This window comes from Biomphalaria glabrata, chromosome 8 (assembly GCF_947242115.1).
Source record: "Biomphalaria glabrata chromosome 8, xgBioGlab47.1, whole genome shotgun sequence".
Taxonomy (NCBI): Eukaryota; Metazoa; Mollusca; class Gastropoda; family Planorbidae; genus Biomphalaria; species Biomphalaria glabrata.
Genome location: NC_074718.1, coordinates 45,490,587 through 45,514,215, shown reverse-complemented (window position 1 = coordinate 45,514,215; position 23,629 = coordinate 45,490,587). Strand labels below are relative to the sequence as shown.

Genomic DNA, 23,629 nt, shown 5'->3' with positions numbered 1-23,629 from the left:
TATCTGAAACTAAACCTTGTAGGCAAGTCTACCATAAGGACAGAAAATGAAACAATTTTTTTAAAAATATAATTTAGACTTTTTTTTTTTATACCCTAACTCTGTTCTCAAATTGTCTGATTTGTTGCCCCCCCCCCCCCCCCCCCCGAGGTTGGACGTTATTAACAAGACCCTATTCTTTGTCGAACACTTCCATATCTTATCTATTACAGACGTTACTTCAAAAACAGAAGATAATTACCTCCTACGCATTTCATGTGTCAATCTAGTAGTGCATGTTAAATCAATCTTAAAACTCTGTTTAGCTTTTGGTTTTCCTGGCAGATTCAGGCAACCCATTCCATTCTCTAATGGCACCAGGGAAGAAGGAGCACTTGTACGAATTTGGCCATTTGAGATACGCTCTTGCAATGAAGCAATATCTAAGCCTTTGATCGGAGCCTGTCGCCTAGATATGACTTGGCCATTTGAGATACGCTCTTGCAATGAAGCAATATCTAAGCCTGTGATCGAAGCCTGTCGCCTAGATATGACTTGGCCATTTGAGATACGCTCTTGCAATGAAGCAATATCTAAGCCTGTGATCGAAGCCTGTCGCCTAGATATGACTTGGCCATTTGAGATACGCTCTTGCAATGAAGCAATATCTAAGCCTGTGATCTAAGCCTGTGATCGAAGCCTGTCGCCTAGATATGACTTGGCCATTTGAGATACGCTCTTGCAATGAAGCAATATCTAAGCCTGTGATCTAAGCCTGTGATCGAAGCCTGTCGCCTAGATATGACTTGGCCATTTGAGATACGCTCTTGCAATGAAGCAATATCTAAGCCTGTGATCGCAGCCTGTCGCCTAGATATGACTTGGCCATTTGAGATACGCTCTTGCAATGAAGCAATATCTAAGCCTGTGATCGAAGCCTGTCGCCTAGATATGACTTGGCCATTTGAGATACGCTCTTGCAATGAAGCAATATCTAAGCCTGTGATCGCAGCCTGTCGCCTAGATATGACTTGGCCATTTGAGATACGCTCTTGCAATGAAGCAATATCTAAGCCTGTGATCGAAGCCTGTCGCCTAGATATGACTTGGCCATTTGAGATACGCTCTTGCAATGAAGCAATATCTAAGCCTGTGGTCGAAGCCTGTCGCCTAGATATGACTTGGCCATTTGAGATACGCTCTTGCAATGAAGCAATATCTAAGCCTGTGGTCGAAGGCTGTCGCCTAGATATGACTTGGCCATTTGAGATACGCTCTTGCAATGAAGCAATATCTAAGCCTGTGGTCGAAGCCTGTCGCCTAGATATGACTTGGCCATTTGAGATACGCTCTTGCAATGAAGCAATATCTAAGCCTGTGGTCGAAGGCTGTCGCCTAGATATGACTTGGCCATTTGAGATACGCTCTTGCAATGAAGCAATATCTAAGCCTGTGGTCGAAGCCTGTCGCCTAGATATGACTTGGCCATTTGAGATACGCTCTTGCAATGAAGCAATATCTAAGCCTGTGGTCGAAGCCTGTCGCCTAGATATGACTTGGCCATTTGAGATACGCTCTTGCAATGAAGCAATATCTAAGCCTGTGATCGAAGCCTGTCGCCTAGATATGACTTGGCCATTTGAGATACGCTCTTGCAATGAAGCAATATCTAAGCCTGTGATCGAAGCCTGTCGCCTAGATATGACTTGGCCATTTGAGATACGCTCTTGCAATGAAGCAATATCTAAGCCTGTGGTCGAAGCCTGTCGCCTAGATATGACTTGGCCATTTGAGATACGCTCTTGCAATGAAGCAATATCTAAGCCTGTGGTCGAAGGCTGTCGCCTAGACATGACACTAGGTCTCTTTTGTCAGCTATCAGTCTATGTCTACCGTCGGAAATATGAAAGCAAAATCAAAACTTTTTCAAGGAGTCATCAAGTTCATCTTTCAGAGCCGTTGAAAAAAAAAAAGTTGATGTACCCACACAAATGGAGTTAGAACTTTTAGTACTGGAATATGTAATGACTACAATATGACATGTCATAGCAGACTGAATAGCAGTACCACTGTGGACTAAGTCTAAGTGCCACTATTGTATGGTGCCTGTCATGTTTATTCACATTTGAATACCTATTGTAGATAACATGTTTTATTTTTAGATCAACAGTACAACAAGTAGAGAGGGTCACGGTGAAGCGATTGCATTTGGTTGCAAGACAGAAGCATTATAGAAACTAACAGAAACTGGGAAATGGAAGAGAAAAATTACCACAATGTATCCAAGCAATTTTTGGAAAAAGGTTTTTGTTTTATTTTACAGCTAATTACTGCCCTTAACTCATTAAGGATTGTCACATTTATATGTATTAAGACAAGATGCAGAGAGTTTTCTTTTTCTAGGAAAATGTTTCACAGGCTTGTCCGCAGAACCTAGCGTTGATATTTCTTTTCTTTTTTTTTCACTTAGATGCCCCCCGCCCCCTTTTTAAGTCTTTCTCAAGACTTGATCCGACTTTGTCCCTGCCAGTGTGGAAACTGATTCCTGTCTTTCTCAAGACTTGATCCGACTTTGTCCCTGCCAGTGTGGAAACTGATTCCTGTCTTTCTCAAGACTTGATCCGACTTTGTCCCTGCCAGTGTGGAACTGATTTCCTGTCTTTCTCAAGACTTGATCCGACTTTGTCCCTGCCAGTGTGGAAACTGATTCCTGTCTTTCTCAAGACTTGATCCGACTTTGTCCCTGCCAGTGTGGAACTGATTCCTGTCTTTCTCAAGACTTGATCAGATTCCTGTCTTTTTTGATCAACTCTTAACTTCGAAACGAGGAATATCAACTTTTTCCAAACGTGTGGCCATGTTTAAGAAATATTATTTATCATTTCCAAGTCCCGAACATTTTAACATATAACTCAATGAAATGTAATAAGACAAAGCTCATCCTCCAGACAAGCACACAAACATGAGAACAGAGTTTTACAGGTTGACACACCGAGGAGTTCAATGTCCAGGCAGAAGAAGACAATGCAAACCAACTTAGAGCCAAAATGAAAATAAAAAGAACTGTACAAGATTTACCTTTAGTGATGACTTGTGTTCTATTAACCAGACACAAAACTACCGGAGAAAACAGACACACATCAACTGACATTAAGTACTGCCCAGTAAACAGTGCATATCAAACTGGGATCAAACACCCCTCTCCCACCCCCCACCCCCACCCCACTGGTTGGGAGGCACCCAGTGACGACACAGAGACCTATGCAAATAATCATAAAAGAAACGCAGCCTTTTTAGACATTCAAAAAAAAAAAGAAGGTGGATTGAAAAGAAAAAAAAGAAAAATAAACTCAGACGCTTTCATTTCTCGACACGACCTGAGGCTCGTAAGGTGAAGGGAGTTGTATTCCCACACTGTTGATCAGAGACCGACACAAGTAAGTGACATATTGGAGGTGTAACACACAGACTTGATACTCTCGGTAACACTTTAAAGTACACATATAAAAGCACCATACAAACGTTCATTCACCAATCTCCCCTGATTACTATGTATTATAGACCACTAGTTTACCAGACACAATAGATCACTAATTAACCAGGTATATAGACTACTAGTTAACTAGACACAATAGATCACTAATTAACCAGGTATATAGACCACTAGTTTATCAGACACAATACATCACTAATTCACCAGGCATACAGATCACTAATTAACCAGGTATATAGACTACTAGTTAACTAGACACAATAGATCACTAATTAACCAGGTATATAGACCACTAGTTTATCAGACACAATACATCACTAATTCACCAGGCATACAGATCACTAATTAACCAGGTATATAGATCACTAGTTAACTAGACACAATAGATCACTAATTAACCAGGTATATAGACCACTAGTTAACTAGACACAATAGATCACTAATTCACCAGGCATACAGATCACTAATTAACCAGGTATATAGACCACTAGTTAACTAGACACAATAGATCACTAATTCACCAGGCATACAGATCACTAATTAACCAGGTATATAGACCATAATTTAACTAGACACAATAGATCACTAATTAACCAGGTATATAGATCACTAGTTAACTAGTCACAATAGATCACTAATTAACCAGGTATATAGACCACTAATTATATTATAATTTCCAGACGTTCCTTCAAAAGAGAAGATAATTACGTCCTACGCGTGTCCTCGTGTTATTCCAGTCATGCATTTAAGAGACTTAAATTTCCACAAGCCATTGGCTGATTCAGGCAACCCGTTCCATGCTCAAATGGCACTACGGAAGAAGGAGCACCTGTAGAATTAGTCCTAGCATATACAATAAGAATTGTGCCTCGTTTTTCTGTGTTATTTATTCGGCTGTGTGTTGTTTTTTTATTGTATTTGCAAGTTATAGTTTAGTGTTTTATGTATTACTGATACTTTATGCTTTAAAGCAGGTATTACAAACCAATAGTCAATCAGGTTTAGTAGTCCTCTAGTGAATCATCTATTCTAGACCATTATTTAAACGGGTAAATAGATTTGCCATAAAGCAAGAACTAGCTATCCATGTAACAGCTATTCTACTTCTCTGGTAGGACCTGTAATGTTTCTGCATTCAACTACTTCTACTATTCTGACTACGACTTCTATGCACTCGTGCTAAAAAAACAAACAACTGGTAAAGGAAGCAGTGATGTGGAAGAAAGATTGCGGTTCTTAAGTCTTAAGGCAGGGGAAGTAATTATCGCATTTTCTTCTTTACACTAAGAAACATGTAGTGAGGACCATGAGATGTCCCCACCCCAAGCCTCCTTTCGCTGTGTCTTTAGTAGAACGCTTGTGTTGGAGGAGGTAACAACCAATTCCAACTAACCAACAAAGCACAGGGCGAGGTAACAACCAATTCTAACTAACCATCAGAACAAGGGCGAGGTAACAACCAATTCTAACTAACCATCAGAACAAGGGCGAGGTAACAACCAATTCCAACTAACCATCAGAACAAGGGCGAGGTAACAACCAATTCTAACTAACCATCAGAACAAGGGCGAGGTAACAACCAATTCTAACTAACCATCAGAACAAGGGCGAGGTAACAACCAATTCTAACTAACCAACAAAGCACAGGGCGAGGTAACAACCAATTCTAACTAACCAACAAAGCACAGGGCGAGGTAACAACCAATTCTAACTAACCAACAAAACACAGGGCGAGGTAACAACCAATTCTAACTAACCAACAAAGCACAGGGCGAGGTAACAACCAATTCTAACTAACCAACAAAGCACAGGGCGAGGTAACAACCAATTCTAACTAACCATCAGAACAAGGGCGAGGTAACAACCAATTCTAACTAACCATCAGAACAAGGGCGAGGTAACAACCAATTCTAACTAACCATCAGAACAAGGGCGAGGTAACAACCAATTCTAACTAACCAACAAAGCACAGGGCGAGGTAACAACCAATTCTAACTAACCAACAAAGCACAGGGCGAGGTAACAACCAATTCTAACTAACCAACAAAACACAGGCCGAGGTAACAACCAATTCTAACTAACCAACAAAGCACAGGCCGAGGTAACAACCAATTCTAACTAACCAACAAAGCACAGGGCGAGGTAACAACCAATTCTAACTAATCAACAAAACACAGGCCGAGGTAACAACCAATTCTAACTAATCAACAAAACACAGGGCGAGGTAACAACCAATTCCAACTAACCAACAAAGCACAGGGCGAGGTAACAATTAATTCCAATGAACCATCAGAACACAGGCCGAGGTAACAACCGATTCAAACTAATCAACAAAACACAGGCCGAGGTAAAAACCAATTCCAACTAACCAACAAAACACAGGCCGAGGTAACAACCAATTCCAACTAGCCAACAAAACACAGGCCGAGGTAACAACCAATTCCAACTAACCAACAAAACACAGGCCGAGGTAACAACCAATTCCAACTAGCCAACAGTACACAGACGAAAGGCCAACAGATAATCAAGAGTATTGACGATTTAAACATGTAATCTGGTATTGAAAGGAATCCGTCTTAGTCGTCGCTGTACGCTAACCCAAATAACTAAGTCCAAAAACATCTTTATTAACAAAACTTGACTGTCTCCAAAGACGCGAACATATAAACTGTTTGATCTTTTGGTTTTCTATAATGACGTTATTGTCGCAAGATAAAAAGTAACCCGAAAACCCACAACAAAATTAATCTTAACTTTAACGCGCCCAACTGCTACATAGTCAGAAGGCAAAAAAAAAAACAACAAAAAAACAATATAAAAAAAAAATGAAATGCAAGACACTTGGCTCCAGGTGAAAGCTTCAAGATTTTGACCAAAATGTGATGACTGGAAAAAGTGAACTTCAAGACGGATTCCGAAATCGGTGGTCTAAATAAAGGTCATAGGCCAATAAAATGACCAACAGGCCAATACAATGACCAACAGGCCAATACAATGACCTTAATTCTGATCGGTAAGAGAGGGCGCGGTGGCAGAGTGGTAAGGCGCCAGTGTTCGAATCTCGGTGAAGACTGGAATTTTCAATTTCTGGACTTAAGGGCGCCTCTGAATCAACCAGCTCTAATGGGTGCCTGGCTTTAGTTGGTGAAAGTTGGTCGCTGTGCTAGCCACATGACACCTTCGTTAAACATAAGCATGGGGGGGGGGGGGTAAGCAACAGCTTGTGACCTGAGTGACACGCCCCTCCACCTCCACGTCAAGTCACGTGCAGAGAACACCCTATACAAATAAATGTCTGATTTTATTAGCTAATTATGTTTATCTATCATGTAATAGATCTGTAGTTCACTCTACCCCCACAAGCCTAACCATGGCAAGGGCACACTACTCTACATGGCGTTCCTAACCCGTTCAAATATATCTATAAACAAAACTACTGTACAGTCGATCGAGACAAGACGTTATTCACGATGTTATATATAAAACAAAATACAATTTAAAAAACTGGTTTGCATGTGTTTGTATAAAGTTTTGAATGTTCTCTTGCCATCTAAATGTTCTTGGAGCAAGAAACACGTGCCTTCAATCGGCCAATAGCTTAGACCAGTGATGCCCAACCTAATTCGACCTGAGGGCCATTTTAATTTCCAACCCTCGTTTCGCGGGCCACATCAACCAAAAGATCCGAAAACGAAGTGAAATTGACCTAAAATCATTGGTTAGAAACCAGTGGATCTAAAATTAATTTAATTAATGGGATATTTGAAGTTTGTTTTTACGCGTCGAAAAATGGCTTCATTTTTCTACTTATAATGTGAGTAACGTTGTAGCTTGCAGACTCGTTTTCAAGTCTCTATTTGGTAACTAGTCTCAACTATCCTACAATCTCTAGGCATAGTTTCACTATCATTTTATACCCGGCTCAAACCAAGATTGACGTCATATTTGTGATATTTTGTTATAGGCCTTACAATGCCGATTATATGTGTTTTTTTTTTAACAGCCATACTTTCTTTATAAAACAAATATATTTGTTTATTATCACGTTCCACAAAAAATTAAAGATACGCTCACATTTCGTGCTAAATTCTACATTCAGAATCATATTTCTTAAACTAATTTTAAAGGTCATGGTGCCAATCTATCAGACAAAAAGTGAGGGCCCTAACGAAGGTGAAGAATTCACTTTTAAACGTTTTCTTCTTGGATGGGGAATTTCTATACTTTATACCAACGTTTCGGCGGGCCGGATGGAACCACGTCGCGGGCCGGATCTGACCCGCGGGCCGTATTTTGGGCATCACTGGCTTAGACGATCAACTTATTTTAGAGTTAAAAGCTATCGTTGAGCGACCTTCTCGATACAACACTACGGATAGTTGCTATAAATGTTTATAAAATAGTTTCTATGACGGCATCATCACTATCTCTCTCCTACGACTCGTTACATAGGTCTGGTTGGAGCCGGAATGACATGGGAGCAGATGGAGAAAGCTGCTCAGAACCGAGTTCGGTGGAGAGGTGTGGTTGCGGCCCTATGCTCCACTGGGAGTGCACAGGATTAAGTCAAGTCAGGTCGAGAGCATCGCTGTGAGAAGTAGATACATGTGATATACACACGGCGAGACACACGGCGAGACATACGGTAAGACACAGACACAAGGTAGACACACCGTAATCCTTTTAAAAAAAAAACAAAGTTTATCTAAGGGAAAGAATAATGTTTGGAGTTATTTCCCATTTTCGACATCGAACACAATATGTAACAACCAAATAATTAATTGACAATTTGGTTCACTTTTAAATGGATTCATGTTCTGTTAGGTACAATAAATAATAGTTGTAAGATTCAACTAAGAGAGGACAGAGAATGAGGAGAGAAAGAGAGGAGAGAAAGAGAGAGAGAGAGGACAGAAAGAGAGGACAGAAAAAGAGAGAGAAAGAGAAGAGAGAAAGAGAACAGAGAGAAAGAGAGGAGCGAGAAAGAGAGGACAGAGAATGAGGAGAGAAAGAGAGGAGAGAAAGAGAGAGAGAGAGGACAGAAAGAGAGGACAGAAAAAGAGAGAGAGAAAGAGAAGAGAGAAAGAGAACAGAGAGAAAGAGAGGAGCGAGAAAGAGAGGACAGAGAAAGAGAAGAGAGGACAGAGAATGAGAAGAGAGGCAGAAAGAGAGGACAGAGAAAGAGATAGAAAGAGAGGAGCGAGAAAGAAAGGACAGATAAAGAGAAGAGAGGACAGAGAATGAAAAGAGGAAGAGAAAGAGAAGAGAAAGAGAGGAGAGAGAAAGAGAGGAGAGAGAAAGATAAGAGAGAGAAAGAGAGAGAGAGAGGAGAGAATGAGAAGAGATGGAGAAAGAGAGGACAGAGAAAGAGAAGAGAGAGAGGGGGGAGACAGAAAGAGAGGAGTGAACGAGAAAGAGATAGAGTACTTTGTTGTTGTTTTTTTACAAAGATTTCCTCTTTTTTTCCTATTAATTTTATCAGAAATGCACTCAAACTGTTTGCAGGTCCTAATATTACAATCTTTCACTTTTTTCACGAATTTCGTTTAGATTTAGTGTGCATCATTTTATGGTGGGCATATATCTTGCATTCCAAGAAATGAAACAATCGCTGCATGTAGAAAGCATTCAATGTTACGGCTGACTGACCCGTTGCCCTGACAAAGCTTCCAGTCTAACTGAAGGTTACCTACTGACCACCCAAGTGTGACCTAGTTCTGCCTGTACCCAATATGGCTGTTAATCTTTGGATAAAAGAAATATGAGACTCAGCAAATAAAGCATGTCAGTCGAAATAAAACTAGAATAGAGCACGAGAATAGCTTCAAGCAGTGAAATGTTTCTAACATATCTTGACTTAATATACTGTAGTGGAGTTATGGAATCGGGGAATCTCAAACATGGGCTTAAAGGTATACAATAGAATGCTACAAATGTTGATTACACAACCTAATTAATAAGAAGAGTTGTGGCATTGAGACATAATAGGATTAAGTTGGACCACTCGCATTAGAGTAAGGAACCAGACTGACCAGATTAATTTGACTTAATTAGTGAAAATTTAGAGATTTGTTTTAAGTGCCAGAAAAATCAACGAATCTTAAGTGTTTTTTTTGTTGTTGTTGTTTTTTTTAAATAATTTTAAAACTTAGTTCCTCCACTTGTACACTTTGCATCAGCACACAAGATACTTCTCGATGGCTGCCAGGCCGTGTAGTATGTGTTCTGGACTGTCGTCTCAGTGGTCCCGGGTTCAAACCCGCCAGCTGCTATCCCACGTTGTCCTGCTTGAGGTTTAGGGTGGGATGTTATGATCTTCAAACCTGAAGTAACAACCTAGATATGCAAAACGAAACAGACGTGTTGCTGCCGCCAGCTGGTATCCCGCGTTGTCCTGCGGGAGGTTTAGGCTGGGATGTTATGATCTTCAAACCTGAAGTAACAACCTAGATATGCAAAACGAAACAGACTATTTGCTGCCGCCAGCTGCTATCCCGCGTTGTCCTGCGGGAGGTTTAGGCTGGAATGTTATGATCTTCAAACCTGAAGTAACAACCTAGATATGCAAAATGAAACAGACTTTTTGCTGCCTCCAGCTGCTATCCCGCGTTGTCCTGCGGGAGGTTTAGGCTGGAATGTTATGATCTTCAAACCTGAAGTAACAACCTAGATATGCAAAACGAAACAGACTATTTGCTGCCGCCAGCTGCTATCCCGCGTTGTCCTGCGGGAGGTTTAGGCTGGAATGTTATGATCTTCAAACCTGAAGTAACAACCTAGATATGCAAAATGAAACAGACTTTTTGCTGCCTCCAGCTGCTATCCCGCGTTGTCCTGCGGGAGGTTTAGGCTGGAATGTTATGATCTTCAAACCTGAAGTAACAACCTAGATATGCAAAACGAAACAGACTTTTTGCTGCCGCCAGCTGCTATCCCGCGTTGTCCTGCGGGAGGTTTAGGCTGGAATGTTATGATCTTCAAACCTGAAGTAACAACCTAGATATGCAAAACGAAACAGACTTTTTGCTGCCGCCAGCTGCTATCCCGCGTTGTCCTGCGGGAGGTTTAGGCTGGAATGTTATGATCTTCAAACCTGAAGTAACATCCTAGATATGCAAAACGAACAGACGTGTTGCTGCCTCCAGTCGATCGAGTCTAAAGGTTTGAGTTTGAGTTTTGTGCACATCGGCACAATTTAGGCCATGCCGTGCCCGGTCTAAAGGCTTATGAAATACAATCGCGAGTATGCGCATTGGATGTTAGGATACGTTCCAAGTGCCAATCAGGAACTCTTTTTTTTTGCGTTGAAATCTTGTGGGGCTTTGGTCCAAATTATCTCTCATTTCGACTCTTGCCTGAAATCCACGGGCACCAGCTGGAAGAGGCTGTACAAGTCTCCATGAACTATCTCTATGGAAAGAACTTGCCGCCCTGTGCGCTGTATGACCTAACTAAGTCTAATGTTAGGAAACTCTGTGGCCCAGCACAGAAAATTATACTTGTTATTACATCGGGAACTAGATTTATATGGGATCGGGAACTAGATTTATATGGGATCGGGAACTAGATTTATATGGGATCGGGAACTAGATTTATATGGGATCGGGAACTAGATTTATATGGGATCGGGAACTAGATTTATATGGGATCGGGAACTAGATTTATATGGGATCGGGAACTAGATTTATATGGGATCGGGAACTAGATTTATATGGGATCGGGAACTAGATTTATATGGGATCGGGAACTAGATTTATATGGGATCGGGAACTAGATTTATATGGGATCGGGGACTAGATTTATATGGGATCGGGAACTAGATTTATATGGGATCGGGAACTAGATTTATATGGGATCGGGACACAGCCAATGTGAAGGTCTTCTTAAACTGTCATGTTGAGCCTTCGGCTCTTGGAACTCTAGGCCAGCAAAAGTGAACAAGAGCTCCCTCTCACCGGCCTGAATAAGAACAGTGTACACTGTTCTGTCTGACGGGTGAGTCAGACTCGCGGCAAGAGAACGCGTACACTATAACCCCCGCCATTTTCCTTTTCTATACCAATGTGAAGGTCAAAATGTCACACAAAAATTTTTGACGCACTATAAAAAGTATAGTTTACACGAACTACTTTTTTACGAAACGAAAGGTTAAATTTAATATAAGAAAAGGCCGTCTTTTCGTAAATAAATCTTAGACCAGCGAGTTTACATTTTAAAAAAGCCTCATTCCAGTTTTTCTTGTTGTTCTGTAGTTCAAGTTTTTATGGCAATGTCATTTCGTTAGGCTGCTTGGTCAATATTTCATTCCATGTAACAAAATAAACATTTCACTAGCTCGTCAATCCACGAGTCTGGAACAAAGGGCGCCAAGATATAGTGGAGTGCCAAGACACAGTGGGGGGCGCCAGGCGATACATTCAGTATTGACAAATATTGTCAGATTCCATTAAGTCAAGAAAACAACATCAGAAAGTTCAGCTAAACTAACACAATAGCAGTTCAGTGTGTTCAACTTTTTGTAATGATTTAACTACGTGGGGGGGGGGGGAGCGGAATGGGGGATGAATAAAGGGAGGGAATGAGAGGAAATGAAAAAAAAGTAATTTAAAACATATAATTGAAAACTATGAGGAAACGAAATATTTCTAACTAAGCTGCCTGACTGATTATAGAACGAATTGTTGGGGGCTATGTTAAAAAGAAAAAAAGCATTCTTTAAAGCAAGCCAAATGTTATAAGGTAAAGTGCATCTAATGTAATAGATACAATTACACTACCTGTGAGATACATACAACGGTTCTCAATAACAATATCTATATCAATTACCATGTCAATGTGATAGACACTTCCATACTATTTAGACTCCTTGCCAATAGATGCCAGACTGAATTCAACTAGAACTTTTATTCCTCAGCACTAGATGGCGCTTCGGGGGAATGAAATGAAATCTGTCCCACACAGCACGTGATGTGTCCATATTTAAACCAAGAAGCAAATGTTCCTTTTGTTTTATGATGAGACAACATGGCGCGAAGACAACATGGCGCGCAAGACAACATGACGTGAAGAAACGTGAAGAGTGAGTGAGACATAAAGTAGCGAGGGACAGGAATGATTTAAAAGACGGGTTACAAGGCTGCATTTAAAGACACAATTGCTCTACCTACTATAAACAGATCAATACGGACCAGTCTAAGCTACAAAAATATGACCAGAGCGATGGAAAGGTTTAGTGCAGCTTATGCTTCAGAATATATACAACTCCTTTGACAACCGTAAGTTTTATGAGGTTTAAAAGATTATAAATGTAAAAAAAAAAAAAAAGAAATTTTAAACATCATATTGTAACGAATTTTTATATCGGTGACAATTGGCTAAAAAAAAATCTAATTCGTGTTAAGTAGTTTGTTTTGCTTTGAATGTAGTCAGACTGTACAGCTTTATGTTTGAATGTAGTCAGACTGTACAGCTTTATGTTTGAATATACTCAGACTGTACAGCTTTATGTTTGAATGTAGTCAGACTGTACAGCTTTATGTTTGAATGTAGTCAGACTGTACATCTTTATGTTTGAATGTAGTCAGACTGTACAGCTTTATGTTTGAATGTAGTCATACTGTACAGCTTTACGTTTGAATGTAGTCAGACTGTACAGCTTTATGTTTGAATGTAGTCAGACTGTACAGCTTTATGTTTGAATATACTCAGACTGTACAGCTTTATGTTTGAATATACTCAGACTGTACAGCTTTATGTTTGAATGTAGTCAGACTGTACAGCTTTATGTTTGAATGTAGTCAGACTGTACAGCTTTATGTTTGAATGTAGTCAGACTGTACAGCTTTATGTTTGAATGTAGTCAGACTGTACAGCTTTATGTTTGAATGTAGTCAGACTGTACATCTTTATGTTTGAATGTAGTCAGACTGTACAGCTTTATGTTTGAATGTAGTCATACTGTACAGCTTTACGTTTGAATGTAGTCAGACTGTACAGCTTTATGTTTGAATGTAGTCAGACTGTACAGCTTTATGTTTGAATATACTCAGACTGTACAGCTTTATGTTTGAATGTACTCAGACTGTACAGCTTTATGTTTGAATGTAGTCAGACTGTACAGCTTTATGTTTGAATGTAGTCAGACTGTACATCTTTATGTTTGAATGTAGTCAGACTGTACAGCTTTATGTTTGAATGTAGTCAGACTGTACAGCTTTATGTTCGAATGTAGTCAGACTGTACAGCTTTGTTTGAATGTAGTCAGACTGTACAGCTTTATGTTTGAATGTAGTCAGACTGTACAGCTTTACGTTCGTATGTAGTCAGACTGTACAGCTTTATGTTTGAATGTAGTCAGACTGTACAGCTTTATGTTTGAATGTAGTCAGACTGTACAGCTTTATGTTTGAATGTAGTCAGACTGTACAGCTTTATGTTTGAATGTAGTCAGACTGTACAGCTTTATGTTTGAATGTAGTCAGACTGTACAGCTTTATGTTTGAATGTAGTCAGACTGTACAGCTTTATGTTTGAATGTAGTCAGACTGTACAGCTTAATGTTTGAATGTAGTCAGACTGTACAGCTTTATGTTTGAATGTAGTCAGACTGTACAGCTTTATGTTTGAATGTAGTCAGACTGTACAGCTTTATGTTTGAATGTAGTCAGACTGTACAGCTTTATCTAGTCTTATATAATACAGAAGGGAAGAAGGAGCATTTGTACAATTTTGTCGTGGATGAACCGCGCAGTGGCTTCCAGATCAGGCAGTTCAGATCAGTAATCCTATATCTGAGTTGAGTGGCTTCCAGATCAGGCAGTTCAGATCAGTAATCCTATATCTGAGTTGAGTGGCTTCCAGATCAGGCAGTTCAGATCAGTAATCCTATATCTGAGTTGAGTGGCTTCCAGATCAGGCAGTTCAGATCAGTAATCCTATATCTGAGTTGAGTGGCTTCCAGATCAGGCAGTTCAGATCAGTAATCCTATATCTGAGTTGAGTAGCTTCTAGATCAGGCAGTTCAGATCAGTAATCCTATATCTGAGTTGAGTGGCTTCTAGATCAGGCAGTTCAGATCAGTAATCCTATATCTGAGTTGAGTGGCTTCTAGATCAGGCAGTTCAGATCAGTAATCCTATATCTGAGTTGAGTGGCTTCTAGATCAGGCAGTTCAGATCAGTAATCCTATATCTGAGTTGAGTGGCTTCCAGATCAGGCAGTTCAGATCAGTAATCCTATATCTGAGTTGAGTGGCTTCCAGATCAGGCAGTTCAGATCAGTAATCCTATATCTGAGTTGAGTGGCTTCTAGATCAGGCAGTTCAGATCAGTAATCCTATATCTGAGTTGAGTGGCTTCTAGATCAGGCAGTTCAGATCAGTAATCCTATATCTGAGTTGAGTGGCTTCCAGATCAGGCAGTTCAGATCAGTAATCCTATATCTGAGTTGAGTGGCTTCTAGATCAGGCAGTTCAGATCAGTAATCCTATATCTGAGTTGAGTGGCTTCTAGATCAGGCAGTTCAGATCAGTAATCCTATATCTGAGTTGAGTGGCTTCCAGATCAGGCAGTTCAGATCAGTAATCCTATATCTGAGTTGAGTGGCTTCTAGATCAGGCAGTTCAGATCAGTAATCCTATATCTGAGTTGAGTGGCTTCCAGATCAGGCAGTTCAGATCAGTAATCCTATATCTGAGTTGAGTGGCTTCTAGATCAGGCAGTTCAGATCAGTAATCCTATATCTGAGTTGAGTGGTTTCCAGATCAGGCAGTTCAGATCAGTAATCCTATATCTGAGTTGAGTGGCTTCTAGATCAGGCAGTTCAGATCAGTAATCCTATATCTGAGTTGAGTGGCTTCCAGATCAGGCAGTTCAGATCAGTAATCCTATATCTGAGTTGAGTGGCTTCCAGATCAGGCAGTTCAGATCAGTAATCCTATATCTGAGTTGAGTGGCTTCTAGATCAGGCAGTTCAGATCAGTAATCCTATATCTGAGTAGAGTGGCTTCCAGATCAGGCAGTTCAGATCAGTAATCCTATATCTGAGTTGAGTGGCTTCCAGATCAGGCAGTTCAGATCAGTAATCCTATATCTGAGTTGAGTGGCTTCCAGATCAGGCAGTTCAGATCAGTAATCCTATATCTGAGTTGAGTGGCTTCCAGATCAGGCAGTTCAGATCAGTAATCATCTGAGTTGAGTGGTTTCCAGATCAGGCAGTTCAGATCAGTAATCCTATATCTGAGTTGAGTGGTTTCCAGATCAGGCAGTTGTCCGTATAGTTTTAGTTCTATATGAGGCTTTTGGGGCTAGATTCTTGTTCGGTCCTCTTGATATAGTATGCAGCTTTGAAGGACATGGTCAGCATTCTCTGGTGATGCTCCACAATGGCAGGTTTCGCTCGTCCCGACTTTTAGCTTCCGGAACATATGTTGTCTCATTCTGGTGTGTCCGGTTCTGAGTCGAAAAATTATGCGTTGGTATAACGAAATAAATAAACGAAATAAATAAACGAAATAAATAAACGAAAAAAAAAATGAAAATATCTAGGAAGAAAAGAAATGTCAGCCCTGCAGCAGTATTTTTTTAATTGATGAATCAATTTTTTAAAAATTATTTCAGATTAGGGTTAGCGAGCAAGACAGACGCAGAAGAGGTAATTTAACCAACACCCAGCAAGCAGCGACTTAATAAAGGCATACTATCTAGGTCACAGCTGGGTCTCTTTTTGCTACGTTATATACTGCACTTTCAGACTGGAGGACATGTACCTTATCAAATTGTCATTTCGCATAAGTTATTATCATTTCGATCTACAAAATAGTGCATAAGATATTATCATTGTTTACGCAAAACTGAAAGAGAAATGTAATGAACTGAATGGTTGCGTTCATTTTTTTTTTGAATGCCTCGTGGCGCTAACTTACAGCGAAGACTTGTCAACACCCGGTCACATGCTCTCAACACCACAAACAGTTGAACTTAAGACTGTCAATGTGTAGCAGAGCGAGGTGACATCAGACAAAGAGACATTAACGTCATACTGGTGATAGATAGTTTAAAGCCTGATAAACACAGAAAAAGTGAACAATGAAAGAGGTGTGTGTCATCTTAATCTGCGTGTTTCTGAATCTACACATCTGCGTGTGTGTCTGAATCTACAGATCAGCGAGTGTGTCTGAATCTACAGATCAACTTGTGTGTCTGAATCTACACATCTGCGTGTGTGTCTGAATCTACAGATCAACTTGTGTGTCTGAATCTACACATCTGTGTGTGTGTCTGAATCTACACATCTGCGTGTGTGTCTGAATCTACACATCTGCGTGTGTGTCTGAATCTACAGATCAGCTTGTGTGTCTGAATCTACAGATCTGCTTGTGTGTCTGAATCTACAGATCAGCGTGTGTGTCTGAATCTACAGATCAGCTTGTGTGTCTGAATCTACAGATCAGCTTGTGTGTCTGAATCTACACATCTGCGTGTGTGTCTGAATCTACAGATCAGCTTGTGTGTCTGAGTCTACAGATCTACTTGTGTGTTTGTTTGTAAAATGCTTTACATGTTTCGGATGTTCCTTCAGAGTTAAAGATATTTTACTTCCTAGTTCAAACCTCCCGCAGGACGACGGGTGATAGCATCGGAGAAGTCCAAACGACAGTCGCGCATACCGCACAACCAAGCAGCCATGTCTGAATCTACAGATCTGCGTGTGTGTCTATACATATCGCCATCTTTCTTTTCCCCTCAGTCAATGTGAGGTCCAATGATCAGAATTAATTCAATCTACAAACTACTGATATGTTTAGTTATAAGCTTAAGACACAATATAAAGTTCTGCTATATCATTTATCACCGCATCGAAGTATAACTTGCTTCTATAGTTAGTTTAGACGAAGTGCTCAGATCTAAAACTTAACTCGGTAAGGGCATGAATCCCGAAAAGATTTGAAAGGAGACTTAGGAATCTGGTGAGCTCTAGATGTGACATATCATCTTGCTCTCACTCGGACATTTCATTGTGATATAACTGGGCCTTGACATCTTGATCTAACTGGGACATGATGTCTCAATCTAACTGGGACATGCTTTGATTTAACTGGGACATGACATCTCGATCTAACTGGGACATTGCATCTTGATCTAACTGGGCCATGACGTCTCGATCTAACTGGGAGATGACATCTCGATCTAACTGGGACATGACATCTCGATCTAACTGGGACATGACATCTCGATCTGAGACATGACGTCTTGATCTAACTGCGACATGACATCTCGATCTAACTGGGACATGACATCTCGATCTAACTGGGACATGACATCTCGATCTAACTGGGACATGACATCTCGATCTAACTGGGACATGACATCTCGATCTGAGACATGACGTCTTGATCTAACTGCGACATGACATCTCGATCTAACTGCGACATGACATCTCGATCTAACTGGGACATGACATCTCGATCTAACTGGGACATGACATCTCGATCTAACTGGGACATGACATCTCGATCTAACTGGGACATGACATCTCGATCTAACTGGGACATGACATCTCGATCTAATTGGGACATTGCATCTTGATCTAACTGGGCCATGACGTCTCGATCTAACTGGGAGATGACATCTCGATCTAACTGGGACATGACATCTCGATCTAACTGGGACATGACATCTCGATCTGAGACATGACGTCTTGATCTAACTGCGACATGACATCTCGATCTAACTGGGACATGACATCTCGATCTAACTGGGACATGACATCTCGATCTAACTGGGACATGACATCTCGATCTAACTGGGACATGACATCTCGATCTAACTGGGACATGACATCTCGATCTAACTGGGACATGACATCTCGATCTAACTGGGACATGACATCTCGATCTAACTGGGACATGACATCTCGATCTAACTGGGACATGTCTTGATCTAACTGGGACATGACATCTTGATCTAACTGGGACATGACATCTCGATCTAACTGGGACATGACATCTCGATCTAACTGGGACATGTCATCTTGCTCTAACTCGCACATTTCATATCTATCTAACTGGGACATGACATCTCGATCTAACTGGGACATGACATCTCGATCTAACTGGGACATGACATCTTGATCTAACTGGGACATGACATCTCGATCAAACTGGGACATGACATCTCTATCTAACTGGGACATGACATCTCTATCTAACTGGGACATGACATCTCTATCTAACTGGGACATGATATCTCGATCTAACTGGGACTTGACATCTTGATCTAACTGGGACATGACATCTCGATCTAAGTGGGACATGACATCTCGATCTAACTGGGACATGATATCTCGATCTAACTGGGACATGACATCTTGATCTAACTGGGACATGACATCTCGATCTAAGTGGGACATGACATCTCGATCTAAGTGGGACATGACATCTCGATCTATCTGGGACATGCCCTTCTGCTCTATTTGACATCTGACATTTGTTTGGGGTGAGTTCAATAAGCTGGGGGCTCCTATTTGCAAGTCATTCGTATGTCACGAAAAAGGTACAGGACAAAGTTGTACACTTCAAACTCAAGAGAAACATCTGAGCCCGTAAAATAAATCAAATCCCATTTGAAACGACCGAGAAAACAGAACACAGACCTATTCACGTTGTTCAATTCTAGTTCATACACCAAAGTGTAGAAAGTAGTTGTGAAATGGAAAGTGGCTTGATGAAAAGTTTCTTACAAGACAAACAATTGTATAGTCTCACTTTTGGTTGAATTGGCTCCTTAGTTCCTTCCCTTGACGTCGTTTTGATTGAAAGACTCGTTACATTTACACGCACACATAAGCCAAGAAAATGAACTCAATTACACGCGACATTACATTCAAATACACACACAATTTTTTTATGATAACTAGGGGAAAAATAAATTAAGAATTTTGGGGAAACCCAGATATTTTTTTTAAAGAAACCCAGATATTTAAAAGAAAATAAGACGATTCTTTCGCTCCATTTGGTGTTGAAAACAAAAACTTAGTTCCAGAAGTATTCACAAGGTCACAACCATAGACATATATATATATATAGACTGGACGATAAAGTAAAAATTATTATGGGAAACATTTGGGAAAATATAAGTTTGTATGAGTTATACAGCAGTTATGAGCAGTGTAAAATTAAAAGTATTTATAGTTGTTGTTTTTTTCAGTCATAACCTATATAATTGATAGAACCCCTTCTGTATTATTATATCTCTAATCGTGCCTAATTATAAATAGTTTTAAATACTAGGTTTAGATCTAGTCTATATAAACACTATAGTAAAAAATACTACTTTTACTAGTACTATACTACTATACTATACTATAAACTATAATTGTAATCTGTATAGTCTAGTCTATAGTTAGTATATAAACAGTCTAGGACTAGATTCAAGATTGTCACTAGATCTATAAACTATACTTATACTAGATCTAGTCTATAGTCTGCATGCATAGATGATAGACTGACTAGTTTAATAGTTAGCAGTAAAAAGTATGAAAAGTATTAGACCTAGTTATTACAAATATTAGTCATATTTATTAGATTTAGATCTATCAATATTAAATTAGTCACAGTCACAGTGATACTGAATTATTCTGACTTACTGAAACTAAAAGTTAATGTGTATAATATTCAATTTTTTTTCAACCTTTAGAATTTATCCTTGGCCTATCGAACTACGAACATTAGAGCACGTTCTGCTCATTTTCTTTGACTTTTTTGACTAAAAACTAATTATAACAATTTGAATCGATAAGACGACCGCCATACATTAATAAAGAAGCCATGTCAACAAACATAGATCCACATCACAAACCTATATGTATTTGCCTATGTCTATGATTATGAAACAAAGGCAAAATATTGGGAATATGGCAGTTTTGTACTTTTCAAAACTAAAGATCATAATTATATATTGGCTGAAATGTTAGTCCTAGAATTTGTAGCTCAATTGCCGCCATTGTTTTTTCACATAGATAGAGTACATAAAACATATTTGACTTCCCCCAAATAAAAATAACTTCCTACTTCCAGTCTATATTTATTTATGTCTATGGTCACAACATAGCGAGTAGATGAAATTTAAATTTAAAAAATGTAAAAAAAAAATGACTCAACAACTCAGCTGATTCGTGGTGACATTTTTTTTTATTGCATCCATTACAAACGTATTATGTTTCCATTCAAATATTGACTTTGCGAGAGCGCGTGTGTGCGTGTGGGTGTATGCGTATGTGGTTTCAAAATGTCGAAGGGAGGAGCACTCGTGTAAACATTTTTTTTTAAAGATTTCAATATTCGATACGTTTGATTAGATTTGGAATGTTAATCACCATAAATATTCATACATTCTTATTTACTCTTAGATTCGACACACAAAGCACGTTCCTGGATGTGATCTGGTTACCACTTTGGTCAATACACGGACATACATCCTACAGACAAACAGCAAGAAAATATCGGAATTAAACCGACACCATTCGTTATGAAGGCCTGAACACTGACCTGCATCTGTGGGCAGTTTAGATTTATAGCTCGTTGCCACGTCGTACACACCTGAGCTATTGGTCTAAACTGCCCACATGTAGTGACGTTGCAGGTCAGTGAACAGGGCTTCTATAACGATTGGCCTCGCTTAAACCCAAACTCAATTCTTCACTGTCCACAATCGAGTTCAAAGCCAACACCGACTGCTACTATAGCTGTTCATCCAATCAAATCTCAGTACAATGCAGTGGAATGCATCATTTCTGGAGCATTTAGATAGATACAACATTTATATACAGGAACTCATAACTGTCTCTGGTTCCGAACCGTCATTCCAACTGCTACATATGCATGTGAGACGTGGAAGTCATCTGTCAAAATTGAGAAAAGACTAAATGTGGCTCAACAGAGATGGCTGAGACGGATTTTTGGGAGTCAAGTTACACAGACCGGATCTCAAACAAGGAAATCCTATGCCGAACTGGAAGTCGAACACTTTGTGAGGTTGTGACTGAGCGTCGCATAAGGTTTGCGGGACATGTTCTACGTCAAAATGAATTACGCACACCAAGAGTTGCGATAACACGGAAGCCAAAACGAGGAAAGCGCAAACAGGGACGTCCTCGTATTACCTGGCGACATACCTTCATGGTGGAACTCAGAACAGTGGACACCAGGTGGGAGGAGGCTTCAGACATTGCCAGTGACAGATCATTATGGAGACAGCTTGCCGCCCAATGCGCCGAACGGCGCGGGAGGACCTAAGTAAGTAAGTAAGTAAGCTTAGCGAAAAGGGGCGCTAAATGGCTTCCAAGATAAACAGGATTATCCAGAAAATGTTAAGAAAACTTTTTTTTATGGAAAATATAACTTCAATTAATAATCATTGTAAGAAAATTAATTATTTCGTTTCTTGATAAGTCTTAAGAAATATTTTAGAAATATTTTTAAAAAATATTTGCAACAGAACAAAGTTTCCTAAAAGAATAATACATCTCGTTCTATTGGGCACAGAAAAACCATTATCCTATACATCTAGTAGACTTAGCACTGACCTAGATTTTTAGACAACGACTCACCTGTTGATTATTTGAAAAGCACGTGAGAAAAAAATAAATCCAGAGTCATCTCTAGCAAAACTGAAAAACCTAAAAAGTATCTTTAACACATTTCCGATGAGCGTATAGTGTATGGTGTATAGATCTACTCTCTCTGTGTGTGTATGTATATGTCACTATGTGTCAGATTACCCACTTTGTTGTTTGTTTATTCCTGTGTCTGTAATTTTAAAATGGACTTGTGACAGGAAATAACTTCCACGTTTTGCTGAGGAGGGGGGGGGGGAGAGGGGAATGTATTCAACTGAACTAGGATGGCGCTAACAGTTGTCTGCCCTTGTTTTTACGATGTCTTGCTGCTCTCCCTTGGGTAGTGTCGCTAGTACAAAAAGACCATAGTAAATTTGCTTAGCAGACCGTGTCCACATACCCCCCAACATTTTTTTTATTGTTCTTCAAATTGTACCTGCGTGAGGACTATTTTGGCCATGACCATGTGCCTCTAGGAATGAGGAGAGGAACAGAGGAGAAGAGCGGAACAGAGAAGGAGACACGTGGAGAATGGAGAAGAGAAGGCAGTTTGAAGTTCGTGATGTCTTTACTTATTTATTACAAAGCGAATTTCAACTCTGTCTGGTACACATGATGAACACGTTATTTCTCCCACTTTTTTTCTCGGATCAAGTTGAAATTTGTGCTCAATTATTCATCGTCCCTAACAAAAACAAAACAAAACAACATGAATCGACAAAAAAAGTAATTATTTTATTAATTAATGGTAATAAATGGTAATAAATACATTTTGTTTGATATATATATATATATATATATATATATATATATATATATATATATATATATATATATATATATATATATATATATATATATATATATATATATATATATATATATATAAAAAAAAGAAATCAAAGTATTTAGATATATGGATGTAAATTTGGAGTTCTTCCCTTTACAAAAGCTTTCTAAGTATTAATTATATTTCTGAACACATATAGACATATGTGTATGTGAACAGTATGTGCAATCATATAACTGCGGTCTGAACATATATAGATATATGTGCATGTGCAATCATATAACTGTGGTCTGAACATATAAATAATTAATAATTATTATAGCTTTTATATAGCGCTACTTTCATGTTTATAGCATGCTCAGAGCGCTATGGTCCAATCTCATTTGTGGACCAGTGGGGGGGAGGGTGTATCTGGGAGAAGGTTTTCCGTGCTGCCTTTAGGCGCTCAGTAAACACAACTCGAGTCGGATGTCGAACCTCGAGCCCCTTCATAGGTAGCCAAGCCACTACTTAGCCTCTCGACCACGCTTACAACATATATAGATATATGTGTATCTGCAGTCATATAACTGTGGTCTTGACATATATAGATATGCGTCTATGTGCAATCATAAAACTCCTTCTCTTCTAATGTATTGTTGTGTAAAGTGCACAAATGTAAGATTTCGGAAGATGTTACACGTCTGGCGTGTTATGTCTATGTGAAGATAATTCTTTAGTAATGTGATTCAGATTTGGTTTTGAAGACGTGA

General features: G+C 39.5%; 1 protein-coding gene and 1 long non-coding RNA gene across 3 annotated transcripts in view; one reads left to right on the top strand and one right to left on the bottom strand.

Moving 5' to 3' along the window:
- LOC106070706 (uncharacterized) overlaps positions 1-23,629 on the bottom strand; it is a 131,128-nt gene that overhangs the window by 33,176 nt on the left and 74,323 nt on the right. The gene's annotated exons all lie outside the window — the stretch shown is intronic.
- LOC129927693 (uncharacterized) lies at positions 12,301-22,907 on the top strand. The gene is made up of 2 exons (XR_008779330.1): positions 12,301-12,747; positions 20,879-22,907. It is a non-coding gene; the product is annotated as an uncharacterized LOC129927693 (long non-coding RNA).